The following is a 15459-nucleotide window of genomic DNA, read 5'->3' on the forward strand; positions in this document are numbered from 1 at the left end:
GTGGGGTTTGGGATCCTCCAGCTGGGTGTGGGACCCACAAACTGAGATCTGGGACCCCTAAACTGGGTCTGGGCCCTTTAAACTCTTGTCCCAACTCTGGGCTCATTGCCCAGGTGCCAATTCCCTCCCCAAGCCAAGGGATTTCTGTTTTTCATTCCCGTTTCTCAGTGGGGAGATGGGGGTGTTTTGCAAAAGGCTGATCCAGGTCTTGCCCAGCAGAACTGACCCTGATTCAGAGTAGGGGGTCAATGGGTCAGTGGTCACAGCCCCCCTTTTTGTTGGTTAGAAAGTGGCTGGTTTTGCACTCCATGGTGGATTTGGAGTGTGACACCGTGGAAAAAAAATGGGGAGACACATGGGGGAGGTGAGGTAGGGGTTTATTTGGGAGTACAAAGAGAAAAGGAGGATGGGGAGACCTCAGGGTGGAGTTTTGGGCCCACCTTAGAGGGGGGAGGTGAGTGGGAGGACCCCAGGATGGAGATTCGGAATCCTCAGGGTGGCCTTTGTGGGGTCTCAGGGGGGCATTGGAAGGTCCCAGGGTGTATTTTAGGGTCCCAGAATTGATTTAGGAGGTTCCAAGACAGATTTTGAGGTCCCAGACGGATTTTGTGGGTGCCAAGGTAGATTTTGGAGTCCCGGGCTGGGGGGAGGTCTCAGGCATTGGCGCCCCCTGGCGGCTGGGAGGACTCAGTGCCACATTTCACGGTCCCCCTCAGCAGGAGGGCTTTGGGCTTTGAGGACTGCCAGGGTGGATTTTGGAGTTTCACGGGGAGTTTTGCACTCCCCAGCATGGACTGGGGCATCTCAGGTTGGGTTTGGGGTTCTGGAGTAGGTTTTTGGAGTCCCAGGTAAGATTTGGGGTCCTAGGGTGGGTTTTCAGGGTCCCAGGATGGATTTTAGGGTTCCAGCACCTGCAGGGCAAAGTCCAGGGGAGGGGCACTGTGGGTCAGATACCCCATGGACACCACGTCGATGTGGGGCCCCAAAAACGGGGGAGGGTCTCCAGAATGATCCCCGCGCTGGCCTCCACCGTCACCCAGAGGTGCGCGACCTTGGCCTGCGCCGCCGCCGTGTGCAGGTCCTGGCGGGGGACAGCCTGTGAGCAGGGAGCACTCCCTGCCCAAAATTTGGGGTGCACTGGACAGAAAACCCCCATTAAATGGATGCCACACAGTGCAGAATTCTCCCCTCAAAACTGCTGGTTTCACTGCCCAGTTTGGGTCCCTCCCACAAGAAACCACCAATTCAGGGATTACTCTACCTGCGGACCTTCAAAATTGGGGTGTCCACCCCCAAACGCTCTAAATCAAGGGTTATCCCCCTTAAACCAGAACATCAATAAAACAGGGGTTTCCCACCCAACATCTGCCCAATTTTGGACCCCACCCATCACTGACCTCCAGAACAACCCCAAATTTGGGCTCTCCAATCAACCGACCACCCAAATTGGGGTCCACCCACAACCTTCCAAAATTGTGGGCCCCCACCCAACCCGTCCCATCCAGGCATTTGCCCACCCACTGAGCCCCACATTGTTGTCCCCACACCCAAACTCCGCAAGTAAAATGTCCCCCTAACCAGAACCCCCCCAACTGGGATTAACCAACCCTCTAAACCCCCCAATATTGGGATTGCCCCATGTATCTTTGGGACTGCCCCACATTCACAGCAGATTCCCATTTTCCTGGTGCAGCCTCATCCCTGGGTGTCCCCAGTTTTTGCCATTCCCCTTTGTTTTGGGGGGCTCAGATGGGGAGAGGAGAGCCTGGATCTATGTGGTCATCCACCACTTTTTGGGGTATTCAACCTATTTCACTGCTTTGCCTTCCATTTTAAAGGTTGCAGACCCCACTTTTTGGGGTCCAGCCTCACACCTGGGAGGTTCTCTAATTGTTGGCAGCCCATTGCCAGATTTTGGGAGCTCATCTGGTGGGGGCATAGGTCAAATCCCTGATGTTACTGCCCCACTTTTTAAGAGATCTGTGCCCCATTTTCGGGGTTTATCCCCTTTTTTAGACCCCAACACCCCATTTTTGGGGTCCATCCCACACCTGGGGCCCCACCATTGATGCCTCCCCTCCGACTTTGGGGCTCACCTGGGGGGCCAGGTTGTCCAGCAGGACGATGTCAGCCCCTGCCCCTGCAGCTGCCAGAGACTCTTCTGCACTCGAGCACTCGACCCCCAAACAGCGGGTGACCCCCAGCGCACCCCCAAAATCATCTGGGGAAGAGAGGGAGGGTCAGGGGGGACCCCAAAGTGATGCCCAATCCCTCAGGCCCAATATGGGGTGGGGAAAAATGGGGGTCCCCACAGTGCTGACTCAAAATTTGGGTCCCCCTTCACCCCCTCCCAAACTGATCCTCACAAATTGGGGTTTTCCACCCAGATCCCCCCCATTCAAGGGTGTCCCCTGACCCCAAAATTGCAGTTGCCCCTCATAGAAACACCCAAATTTAGACTTATGCAACACATGACCCACCCTCCCATTCTGGGCTTATCTCCCAATTTCCCATTCCCCCCCAATCCCAAACTTGGACCCCCAAACACATCCCCCCAATCCAGGGGTCCTCCCACATCAGTCCACACCCAGGATACCCCAATCAAAGAGTCTGTCCCAAAATTGTTACCCTCTTCAAATATTGGTGCTTCCCCACCACCCTAGAAATTCGGGGTACCCCAAACCATCACTGCCCCCAAAATCGAGCCCCCTCCACCAAATCCCCCCCAATTTCCTCCAAACCTCATGTTCCCCCCATGCAACACCCCCAAAATTGGGGTTGTCACACCCACCACCCTGATCCCACCTATTCAAGGCTCCCCCCACCCATCCCACCCCAAACTAGGGTCCTGGCCCCCAATCTCCGAGATTCCCCGCCTTGCACCCCACAATCCCGGGGTTCTGCCGCCATTACCGCCCAAACTCTGGAGTCCCCCACACCCAGAACCCCTCTATTCAAGGGTCCCCCCCATTGTCCCCCAAGTTCGGCGTCCCCACCTGCTCGAGTCCCCCCGCTGCCGCCGCCAGCGCTCGGTGATTGTCCTTGAGCAGGAGGAGTCCCCCCAAACCTCCCCGGTGGGGGTCGGCGCCCACCACCCCCAGCGCCTATTTCTCCGCCAAGCCAAAGCCGGGCGTGGTTTTTCGGGTGCCCGGGCCACCGCCACGGCCCTGGCGGCCATCGAGGCCACCCCGCTGCAGCGCCCCAAAATATTCAGGGCCGCCCTCTCAGCCCCCAGCACCCCCGCGGCCGGACCCTCCACCTCGGCCACCACCGCCCGCCCTGGGGGCAGCGCCGCCCCTTCGAGCACCCTCCGGCTGAGCCGGCACCCCGACAGCCCGAAAACGGCCTCGGCCAAGGGGGCTCCGGCCAGGACGCCCCCCGAGCCGCCCCCGCTCTTGCTGAGCAGCTCCGCTCGGGTCGCGCTGTCCCCCGCGGCCGCCACCGCCAGGGCGCGTCCTCGTCCAGGCGGGAGCGCGCCAGGGAGCGCAGGCGGTGCGGGGGCGGCGCGGGGGCCCAGCCCCGGCCGGGGGGCGCCGAGCGGGCCATGCTCCGGGGCCCTGGGCACAGCGACAGCGGCGCCACTTGGGCTCTGCGGGGGGAACTCTGGGCTGATGGGGAAGGCTCTGCGAGGGCTGCTTGGGGTCCGAGGAGGGTCCCCGAGAGGATGGTGGGGTCCGCGGTGGGGTTTTTCAGGGAGATGTTTGGGTCTAGAGATGATTGGGGGGTTTTTGAGGTGCTGAAGGGGAAATTTGGGGTGGTCTTGAGGGGGTTTGGGGGATATTGGGATCCTTGGAGGAATTTCAGGAGGGGGCCTGGTGGCTCCTTAGTAGGATTTTTGGGGGGATCTTCAGGAGTTTGGAGGGTCGCAGGATGGTCCTTGAGGAACTATTGGGGTCCTGGGGAGGGGTTTTTGGGGCCGTTTGGAGGTTCTTGGGTCCTGGGAAGGGGATTTTGGGTGGGTCCTGGGGGGAGGTTGGGGGTCCTTGAAGAGTTCTGGAGGGGGATCTTGGGGTCCTAAGGGGATTTTGGGGAAGAGTTTTGGGTGCAGGGGGGATTTGGGGAGTTCTTGGGGCCCTGGGGTGGATTTGGGAATCCGGGAAGGAGATCAAATGTGGGTCCCGCCCCCCTCATGGACACCCCAAATGTGGGTTCCCCTCCTCCCTGCTGCCCCTTCCCCCCAGCTCAGGCCAGTGCAAAGTCCAGTCCGGCCACAGCACCCGCCCCTCCCCCCGCCCTTTCCGAGACCCCCGGGTGGGGGAGGGGCGCCCCACTGACCAGTCGAGAGTCGGAGGCGACTGAAGCCCGAAACTGGGGGTCCGGGGGGCGGTTCTTACCTGCGGGGCGTGGCCCGCCCCACCCCAGAGCCCAACTCCGGGCTGTGATTGGCTGCACCCACTAACACCCCCCAGATTTGGGGTGGCGGAGGGGAAATTCTCTTTCTTGACAATAAATGAGCGTGGCGGGAGTGTGGGGGGACACGTGGGTGGCGCCCGAGGGTCGGGGATCACTTGAGGTGACACCAGATGACATCAGGTGATTTCCCCCAACCTGCCCCTCCCCAATTCAGACCCTTCCCCACCCCATCAGTGTCAGGTGGGGGGTGTTACAGTGGCATCAGGGGGTGACAGTGGCAGGGGTGTCCCCGCAGTACCCGTGACACGGGACATTGGGGTGTGATAGGGCAAGCAAGGCAGGGGGTGGTGACAGTTGCAGGGCTGTGATGGGTGGTGCTGATCTTCTGACTGATCTCGGTCCCTCCCTCCCTTCTCCCTCTCTTCCTGCCCTTGCTCCTTTCTCCCCCTCATATTTGACTGTTCAGTGAATTCTGTACTATTGACTTTGGCTCCTGGTCCCGTTTGCCCCTGAATTTGGGCAGAGGCACCTCAAGGATGGCATCTGAACAGCCGGGGATCCTTTCAGTGCCCTTAAGGCCCTCCCTGCCCACAGGCATGAGCCCAGCAGTGCTGATCCCTGGGCAGGGAAGCGCTGTGGCTCCCAGCGGCAGCAGAGGAGCCAGGGCTCCAGGCTCCTGGCCGTGCTCCACTGCTGCCGCCAGCCCAAGCTGTGCTCCCTGGGCATGGGGCTCCCCGAGCCCTGGGCACAACCTGCTGCCCTCTGTGCCCCAAAGCCTGCGCGCTCCAGAGGCTGCTCTGGGTGCCCCTGGGCCCTGCCAGCTGTGGGGGGACATTCCAGGCTGTCCCAACCTGCCCTGCCCAGGGCACCAGGCAGGGGGGAAGGGACAGAGAGCCCTGGCAGCCCCCAGAGTCGCTCTGCTCATGGTGGGGGAGGAAGCGGAGCCTGGCAGGGCTGAGAGAGGGACAAGGAACACACAGGGACAGGGAACGTGGAACACACACAGGGACATGAGAACAAGCCCACACGAAGAGCCAGAGCTGCTTTGCTGAAGCCATTTATTGATTCCTGCAGGGACATTCCCAGGGCTCCAAGGGGGTCAGGGCCTTCTCCAGGGATGATCATCTCCTCATGCTGCTGCAGGGGGACAGGACACGAGTGTCTCTACCAGTTGCAGGCCTGAAAGGCAGAACCCAAATTGGGACCCTGCTGTCCACTGGGACATGAGAGGGCCCTTGTCCCCAGCCCTCTCTGCAGGGCCCTGCGGCAGGAGAAGGGATTTGGAGCCCTGCATACACCTGGCACTGCACTTGGCTCTTGAGCTCCATGTGGCTCCCAGAGCCCCTCAGCCTGGAATATCCCAAAAGCTCCCACAGCCCTCCCTGCTCCCACAGGGACGCTGGGTGTCCCCAGAGCCCCCCAATGCAAGGAAAGCCTTGGGGACAGCTCTGTCCACCTCAGCCCAGCACATAGATCAGGGACAGTCCCCTGCATGTCCCTCTGCCAGCGCCAAGGTCTGCACAGCCCAGAGGGCTCAGGGATGTGCCCTGGCCCCCGAGGATCTTTGGTGGGGCTGGAGAGTCCCACAGATTTCTCACCAGGGCATCCAGAGGGGCAGCTGGGCATCACTCCTGCAGAAGCTTCACCTGTTCAGCCACAGGGGACTGAGGGAGAAAGCAAGGGTTAGAGCCACACTGGAGGATACTGGGGCATGTTGGTAGATACTGGGGTGTACTGGGGTGCACTGGGATGTTCTGGGGTGTACTGGGGTGCACTGGGGTGCACTGGAGGGTCATGACAGGGGAATCTTTGGGCCCAGCAGAACTCCCGGTACCCACCTCAAACCTCTTCCATCATGGGAGCTCTTTCAGTCTCTGTGGAGAAATGGGCAGATGACACTGGTCACTGGGGTGTCCCCAGTCCCAGCAAGGCATGGGGGGGTCCAAATGGCTCCAGTTCCCATATTGGTGCCCCAATTCCAGGACTTACCCCAATGCATATGCCTTCACGTACTCCTATGGCTACCTGCAGACAGAGCAAAGGTTTAGTCTGAAATGGCCCTTGTGGGGCTCAGGGGCCCTTGTGTCCCCAAGCCCTGTGGCTGTCCCTGGTTTGAGGGGGAAAAAGCCCTTCTGCTCCCCCCAGTCCCACTCTGGGCAGTTTCTCCTGATCCCTGCTCCTGCAGGGACCATGGTGGGGATGGAGACAAGGAGAGCGAGGGGAATTTGGGGCCTCCAGGGAAGAGAGTGGGATGTAAGGACCCCAAAGAAATTCTGGGGTGCACTGGGATGCCCTGAAGGGTAATGGCCATGAGAGGGGAGGGTGTGGGCACAGCAGAAGAACTCAGGGTACCCACCTTGCGTATAAAAATGGCACTAGCCCGCTGTGGAGAGAGCATGAGATGTCACTGGTCACTGGGGTGTCCCCAGTCCTGGTGAAGGTTGGGGGTGACCAAAGTGCCCCCCAGTTCCCACACTGGTTCACCCAGCCCCAGGACTTACCCCAGCACAGAGAGTTTCACCACTGCCATCCATGTCGGCCTGGGGAAGGAGAGCAAAAGGTTGGTGAGGATTGGCCCTTGTGGGGCTGGGAGGCACACAGGTGTCCTCAGCCCCCCGGCCCAGGGCTGTCCCCTGCTCTGGGCAGGGCTGCCGGACAGAGCCTGGCAGAGCCCCTGCCTTGGGAAGAACCCCCAGTGCCGAGCCCAGCCCGTGGCCCTGCAGCCGCACCTGGCTCTGTGCTGGGAGGCACAGCAGCATGGAGAAGAGCAGGGCCACGCCGAGCACAGCCACCTTCATCTTCCTCTGGCGCTGGGCAGCGCTGCCTGAGGCTGCAGCAGGGCACCAGCACCTTTATCCCTGCCGGGACTCCTCCCTGCGCCCTCCCCGACAGCCCCCAGGCCAAAGCCTGGCTTGGCACAGCCCCCAGCCCTGGCCACAAGCCCAGCCCTGCCCAGAGTCCATCCCAGCTGTGGCACGGATCCAGTCCCCCTGCCCGCATCCCTGCAGCTTCCCGCACGGGGCAGCTGCCCCTGCAAGGGCCCAGGCACCCAGGGGGCCCAAGGGGGGCCAAGGGGATCCAAAGGCAGCTGGGGACCCTGTGGGGACAAGCCCCGCTCCAACACCATCCATCCTCCAGCAGCCCCCAGTGCCACAGCCCCCATCTCCCGCTGGCCCTGCCCTGCCAGAGCGTTCCTTGCAGGACAGCCCGGAGCTGAGCCCGGCCCCAACCCTGGTGTGTCACAGCAGAATTGTCCCTGTTGCCACTGCAGCCTCTGGACTGAACGGGGAGCTGCCCTGAGCCCTCTTCTCAGGGCCCCAGGAGCCCGGGATCAGGGAGAACGGGGAGCTGGGAGCACAGCGGGGTCCTGGGCCATGGCAACAGCTGGGAGACTGGGATCTGCAGGCTCTGCAGGCACTGGGGAGCGCTGGGCAATGCTGGCACTGGCACACAGCTCCCGCAGCGCCCCTGGCCCCAGGGATGGCCCTGCCCTGCCCTGCTGCCAGCGCTGGCCCTGAGCAGGGCTCACCTCCCCAGCCGAGGCTCCCGCACTCCTGGCCCAGCTCAGAGCCCCTGGCAGGGGGAGCCCCGAGGGCACAGATCAATGACAGCCCCTGCCCAGGGCTCCCACCAGCTGCCAGTGCCTCCATTCTCCACTGACAGGCCCTGACATTTCCAGCAGATCTTCCCTCCTCACGGCACACTGACCACACAGAAGGCACCTCTTGTGGCACAGGTGGCAAAACCCTGCAGGCACCTGACTTGACTATTTGCCTTGGATTTTCCCCAGGAGCCAGCAGGAAGATTTTCCTTTGGCCTCTTGGTGCTTTGTGCCTCCTTTGTTGGAGGATTGAGAAGCACTGATCCTGGAGGGGCCCAGGGACATTTCCAGCCCCTGCACACCTGAGGGGCCATTCCGCATGAGCCCAGCTGGAGGTTCACAGGCTCTGCACAGACGTGCTCCTGTTTGCACATCAGCAGCTCAGTGGAACATGGAAATGTTCCCACTTTGGTGTCTGATGCAGAGAGGGATTAGAGAATTGACCAGGGGGATCTGAGGTGCAGCTGATCTGTCCTGGGGTGTGTCCCTTCCTCTCCCTTGAGCAGGACTCTGAGCAACTTGGGACATTTCTGATTTTCCTGTCATCCTTTCTGTGGGATTCTTTCCACACTCGGGTTCCAAATCTATTTCTGGCCCAGCCATTCTCCCCAGGCTGTGACCCCAGGGAGGTATTGTGGGGGGTGACAGGGGGGAAAAGAGGAGCCTGTTGTGCCCACATTTCCTTGCAAATTTCCCAGAGCCCTCCCGTTGCCAGACTCCCTCAGTGGCTGCGGTGTGGGGGAGAGGGGGGCAGACAGGGCAGGAGCAGGGGCTCTCAGTGCTGCTGGAGTGCTTTGGCTGGGATAAGTGGCTGCCTAACTGTTGCTGGCCAGAGCAGAGCCGTGCCGGGTGTCCCCATCAGTTCCTGTGGCTGTGCCCTGCTCCTGTTCCTGCTGCAATTGGGACAGGTGGGGTTGGGCTGCAGTCGCTGGGCTCCCTGGGGGCTTTCTGGGAAGGGCTGCAAAATCCTGCCCTTGATCTTGGGCAGGCATTGCAGCTCTGTGCTGGGCCATCCCTCTGCTCTGGGCATGGAGACAATTGCCAGTTTCCCTTCTTGCCTTTTGTCCTCCCAGGTGTTTTCAGCAGAGGACACACAGAATGGCACCTGCCCCACCTGGGCCTCCATCATGGCTCTGCTCTCTCTGATTCCAGCCCCTCTCTAGCAGAGCAATTCCTCAGCTGGTTACTCCAGTGCCAGATACCAGGGCCAAGGGTAAAGGAATTTGAGGATACAGAACCCAGCTGGGCATTCCCTGATGGAGATATGGGCACTGCCAGTGGCATTGGGAATAGGGCAGCAGTCCTCAGCCTCTGGAAGCTGCTCCTGCTCACTGGGAAGGACAGGAATCCCTTGGAGCAAGATCTTGGGAGCTCCTGCTTAGGGATGTACCCAGGATCTGAGGAAATCACCTCTGGGGGAGGCAGTTCACAGCACCCTGGAGAACAAGCAGCCATCCCAATCCCTGGATGGAATCCAGAACACGCTGTCCATGCAGAGAGAGTTTGTGCAAAGTGCACTGATGTTGTTCACCAAGAGCAGGGGGATAATGAGCTGGACAGGCCACCCAGCTCCAGGAACTGGGAATGTCCCTGCCTCCCTCGGGAATGTGTCTCAGCTGTGCAGAGACTGGTCCCACACTTACCCCAGCTTTTAAGGAAGGATGCTTTTCCTGCTCCTACTGACCACAGTCTCAGCCATGCAGAATTTCTGCTGTAGGGGGGTGCACTGGTGCCACAGCCCATGTGTCACCCTGTGGTTCTGTCTGTGGGACAGGGGCTTGGACAGGAGGAATTGGGATGGGGAACCTCCCTGGAGACTAGAAGCTTGAGTCCAGAACTTGGAAGGGGAAAAAAAAAAGACAAAAAGCATTTCTCCAGGACAATCCCAGAATCCTGGGATCACTGATTTTGAAAAAGCCTTCCAGGACCATCAAGGCCACCCTGTGAGTGATCCCCACTTTGTCACCAGAGCAGAGCCCTGAGTGCCATGTCCAGGCGTTCCTTGGACACCTCTGGGATGGGGACTCCATGATCTCACTGAGCAGCCCCTTCCAAGGCCTGACAACCCTTTCCAGGAAAGGGAAAAATTCATCCAGATGTCCAAGCTAAAACTCCCCTGGCACAGCCTGAGGCTGTTCCCTCTCATGCTGTCCCTGTTCCCTGGCAGCAGAGCCCAACCCCACCGGGCTGCCCCTCCTGTCAGGGAGTTGTGCAGTGTGATAAATGCCAATAACTCGCTTCTTGAAATTTATGAAAATTTAATAAAGAATAAAAATTGGTTACAAAAAATATAATACAATAATAAAAGTTTAAAAAGTTTTCAGAGACAGGACAAATAATGAGGCAATAAGAGCAAAGAAAGGTAGCCCGGGACTACGTCCCCCCTCCCTCCCAGACAAAGGCTGTGAAGGAGAAGGGCCCCGTTAGAGAGAAGCCTCTCTATTTTTGAGGACCAACTTTAATGAATATGCATACTTTATCTAAGAAAAGCCCGTTTGCCACGAGCCTTTTGCAAAACCCCTGGCGTCCTGGAGTCTGGCTTAACCAGGTAGCTTTGTGGATTCAAGGAGATATGCATGGTCTGGATTGGCCAGGGTGGTTTCAAGGAGATATGCATCTTTCCCTCTGAAACATCCAAGAGGGGGTTTTAGTCTGGCTTGTTGTAATTGTTCTCTCTGTGTAGAAACCTCTGGGTTATCTTCTCTTTGCTCTTGAGCTAAGGACAATACCTTACACACAATTCTTACTTAGATTCAATGTTAAAAACTACATTTACTATATTATTTAAAATGTTAATATTGCATAACTTTTCTACCTAGCATATTACATATAGTAAATATCTGCGTAGAGCCACACACACAATATGCCTTTTTCACATGCAGAGTGAGAAGGTTCCCCCCTGAGCCTCCTTTTCTCCAGGCTGAGCCCCCCTGGCTCCATCAGACACTCCTGGTGCTCCAGCACCTTGCACAGCTCTGTTCCCTTCCCTGGACATGCTCCAGCCCCTCAGGGTGTCTCTGGCCATGCGGAGCCAGAACTGGACACAGCCCTCCAGGGGCCTCAGCAGCCCCAGCACAGGGACTGTCACTGCCCTGCTCCTGCTGCCACCCCATGGCTGGCACAGCGCAGCAGCCCTTGGCCTCTGACACACCTGGGCACACCTGTGCTCATCTTCAGACACTGGCACCAGCACCCCCAGGACCTTTCCCAGTTCTCCAGACAGTCTCCTCCAGCCTGCAGCATTCCATGGGGTTCTTGTGACCCTGGGCTGGGACCCAGCTCTTGGCCTTATTGACCCCCACACCTTTGGCCTCAGCCCATCGATCCAGCCTGCCCAGATCCTTCTGCAGAGCCTTGGTGCCCAGCAGCAGATCCACAGGCCCACCCAGCTTGGTGTTTTCCATGAATTTGGTGCTGGTAGACTCAATCAGCCCTGAGCCCTGTTCAGTGAAGTGCTGATCTGCAAAAGGAGCCCATCAACCGCCAGCTGGGGGCACCTGGAATGGCCCCTCAGGTGTGCAGGGGCTGGAAATTCCTCAGCTGAGCAGCTTCACCTCCCCTGGGCCCCTCCTGGGTCAGCGCTCCTCAATCCTCCAACAAAGGAGGCACAAAGCACCAAGAGGCCAAAGGAAAATCTTCCTGCTGGCTCCTGGGGAAAATCCAAGGCAAACAGTCAAGTCAGGTGTCTGCAGGGTTTTGCCACCTGTGCCACAAGAGGTGCCTTCTGTGTGGTCAGTGTGCCGTGAGGAGGGAAGATCTGCTGGAAATGTCAGGGCCTGTCAGTGGAGAATGGAGGCACTGGCAGCTGGTGGGAGCCCTGGGCAGGGGCTGTCATTGATCTGTGCCCTCGGGGCTCCCCCTGCCAGGGGCTCTGAGCTGGGACAGGATCATCCTGCAAACAAAACCAGGGACCCCTGGGATTCACTGGGGCTCAGCCAAACCTCCCATTGCCTTCAGAACCCAAAGCAAGTTTTCACCACCAGCCTGTGATCCCCAGCTTGGGTCTCATGAAAATTGTGCTCCACAAACCATTGTAGAAACACCATGAAACCAGAGTACTCTTTTTCTCTCCCATGGGCTGCTGGAGGGGTTTGGAATTGGAGGAGGATTGGGAAGAAGGACTGCAGAAGGACTGCTGCCCCAATGCCACTGTCAGTGCCCACATCTCCTGCAAGGACTCCCCAGCTGGGCTCTGTATCCTCAGATTCCTTACTCTTGGCCCTGGTACCTGGCACTGGTGGAACCAGCTGATGATTTGCTCTCCCAGAGAGTGGCTGGATTCTTTTTGCATCTTTTCCAAGTCAGCCTCTGTTTCCATACATCCTTCCTGGCTGCAGGGCTGCCAGTGCAGCCAAGGGCCATGGCCTGGTGTTTGTGTGTCTGGAGACGCAAACCTGCCCTGTTCCCCTCCCTGGATGTGGAGCAGGGACTGGAAGGGCCCAGCTGTGTCAGACAGAGTTGGTGCTGGGTTGCCTTGGTTCAAACCTCATGGCACTCCCTCCCTCCTGAACTTGCTTTTTGGCATCGAGGAGGACAGTTAAGCTGCCCCTTGTTGCAGGAAGAGTTCACAGCCATCACTCTGTCTCGTCCTGGGAAATCTACCGTCATCTGCTCATGTACCCAGGAATCCTGAGCTCGTTTTCTCCAGCCCTCCCCCCACCGCCGATGCTTCTTTGGAGCTTTGAGGCTTTCTGCTACTCTGTAGCCCTGCACTGCCCAGCCCTGCCGGGACACCCCCTGCCGCTCCAGCTACCAGCGCAGAGCTCCCATCTCATCCACCAGCCCGAGACTTTCCTCCCTTCCAGCTTGGCCTCTCGGAGTCCTGCAGGGGCACCGAGATCAAACTGCCCCTGGCTTTTGTGAAAAAAAGCCCTCAAGGTTCCTGCTTCTGTTTATTATTAATGCTGTAGTTGTTGTTTGTTTGTTGTTTTGCCATATATACTAGTAAAGAACTGTTATTCCTATCCCCATGCCTTTGCCTGAAAGCCCCTTTAATTTTCTAAATTAGAATAATTTGGAGGGAGGGGATTTGAATTCTCCATCTCTAGGGAGGTCCTGCCCCCTTCCTAGCAGATACCTGACCTTCAAACCAAGACAGATTTTTTGGTGCCCAACGTGCGGCTTGAGGGCATTGAGAGAAGAAGGAATAACAGTTCTGAAGTGACCTTGTGCACTGGGTATAGAAACCTCCCTAAATAGCATCATGTGGTCTAGCTTACCTTGGTTTGGGTGGCATGTGGTTGTGGCTGTGTTTCTCCCATTTGCAGGCCCTTATCTAAACATGGGCCCTATAACTAAGGCTACTGTGGCTGTTATCCAGTTTACACTGTGGGTTAATAAGGTGAGGAATTCATGGATTTTTAACTTCCTCTGGAAGGCAGGCATATGAATGCAGGCACATGGCTATCATACTCTAAGTGTTTGTTTGTGGGGTTACTTTAACAATGGTACCTAGTGTGAGGAAATGACACGAGGGGAAATTTTTTCCCAACCCTTCACTCAGCTGTTTGGGTCTATTCCACCAGGTTTTGAAGGGTTTAAATCTTCTCTGAATGCTAATGATATCGTACAATGGCTGGTATTGCTCACAGGCCTATTCTATTTAGTATTCCGAGATAAGGAGAGATTGGCCTGGATAACCACCCTGATACCTACCCCAGAGAATAAGGATACTTAAGCCCTAGAGACTGAGGGTGCTGCCATGGAGCCTGACACTGCCCCACAGACTAAGGATGCTGCCCCACCACCTGACCCTGCCCCGCAGCCCACCTCAGAAATGAACCACCCATATTGGGTGGGAGTTCTGGTAAAAGGAGATGGGCCAGATGCTGAAGGAGCACCTTTCCCCAGTGGTGGCCTCATTAGCCCCAGCTAGTGGGATACCCTCCCCCTGCCCTGAAGAGGGAGAGTCTGAAGATGCAGCAGTGGAACCCACAGACATTACAACCGTCCAGGTTCCAGCTGAACCACAAGGGGCAGTCACAGCCAGCAGTAGTTGCCCCTGTGGAAACAAAGACATATAAGATGCAATCAGAGCACTCAGGTGATAAGGATAAAAAAGGAGGGCCCTCACAACCAATAGGAGAGCCAGAGGCTGAGATCATCACTGAGTCCCTGTCGTGAGTCTCCGTAGTCTGCAAAAAGATATTGCACGACAAGGACTTATACAGCCTGATGGGAAAAAGTGTGCAACTGGATGGTGGTGAGGCAAGGAATTTGGGACCCTTGACCCAGGACTCAGGTGGGAATCAGGTATTCGTAAGGGAGCAAGGACCCGTTTCCCTTTGGGAGCGGCTTTTAATAAGTGTAAGGGAGAGGTTTGTCCACAGAGACAGAATGCAAGAGCACCACTTTAGCATGCGCTGGAAGACTGTTGAGGAAGGGATCCAACAGCTGAGAGAAGTGGCAAAAGTGGAGGTACTCTTTGGGAGGGGTGGACAGCATGACAATGACCCTGACAAAGTCAGGTGCACAGGCCAAATGTTGTGGAATCTAGCAAATAAAGGGCCATCTGGATACACCACATTCATGGCAACGATTAATGCTGATACCAACCGAGATACTGTAGGTTCTGTAGCCAGCAAGCTTAGAAATTTTGACAGTATGATCAGCGGCCCAATGCAGACTCAGGTCTCTGCCATGGTTAGGGAACTCCAAGAGGAGATAAGGGAGGTAAGAGAGGAGATGAGGAGGAACAGTTCCCACGTGGCACCGGTGCGAGTCACAGGCCCAGAACCCAATGTCCCTCAGCTAGAGAGAGAGGGTACACCTCATGAGCTGACCTGTGGTCCTTCCTGCGTGACCATGGGGAAGACATGGGAAGGTGGGATAGGAAACCCACTTCTGTTCTAGTAGCACAGGTGCGTGAGCTCAGAGAGAAACACTAACTGAGGGGGTTCCACTAGAATGAAGGTAGCCTCAGCCTCCCATGAGCAGGCTGTCAGGTATTACAGAAATGAGGATGCTCTGTCAGATCCCCTTGAAGGAACCTCTACTATGTATGCACAGGAAGAGAGTAGTAACCAGTGCTAGAAGGGCCCTGCCTCTAGCCAGGAAGAGGCACAGGAAAACCGAGTCTTTTGGACTGTGTGGGTTCTATGGCCTGGTACATCAGAGCCACAGAAATATGAAGCTTTGGTCGATACTGGTTTGCAGTGTACCCTAATGTCATCAGGACATGTGGAAGCAGAACCTATTTCCATTGCTGGGGTGATGGGGGGATCACAAGAATTGACTCTGTTGGAAGCCAAGGTGAGCCTGACTGGGAAGGACTGGCAGAAACATCCAATTGTGACTAGCCCAAAGGCTCCAAGTATTCTGGGCATTGACTTTCTCAGGAAAGGCTACTACAGAGACCCTAAGAGACTCAAGTGGGCTTCTGGAATACCTGCTGTGGAGGCAGAGGGCATTAAGAAATTGAACAGCTTGCCTGGATTATCAGAGAATCCATCTGCAGTAGGACTCCTGAAGGTAGAACAGCAACGAGTACCTGTTGCCACTTCGAT

The 15459-nt window shown here is 57.2% G+C and overlaps 1 long non-coding RNA gene and 1 pseudogene across 1 annotated transcript; both read right to left on the reverse strand.

Moving 5' to 3' along the window:
* Positions 1-360: 360 nt before the first annotated feature.
* LOC134562072 (nicotinate-nucleotide pyrophosphorylase [carboxylating]-like) lies at positions 361-5025 on the reverse strand (annotated as a pseudogene).
* A 369-nt stretch (positions 5026-5394) lies between these two features.
* On the reverse strand, positions 5395-7196 carry LOC134562118 (uncharacterized). The gene is made up of 7 exons (XR_010083068.1): positions 7083-7196; positions 6855-6893; positions 6710-6736; positions 6343-6378; positions 6192-6227; positions 5952-6017; positions 5395-5532 (listed from the first exon to the last, which is right to left on the reverse strand). It is a non-coding gene; the product is annotated as an uncharacterized LOC134562118 (long non-coding RNA).
* Positions 7197-15459: the final 8263 nt, after the last annotated feature.

Source organism: Prinia subflava, chromosome 26 (assembly GCF_021018805.1).
Source record: "Prinia subflava isolate CZ2003 ecotype Zambia chromosome 26, Cam_Psub_1.2, whole genome shotgun sequence".
Classification (NCBI taxonomy): domain Eukaryota; kingdom Metazoa; phylum Chordata; class Aves; order Passeriformes; family Cisticolidae; genus Prinia; species Prinia subflava.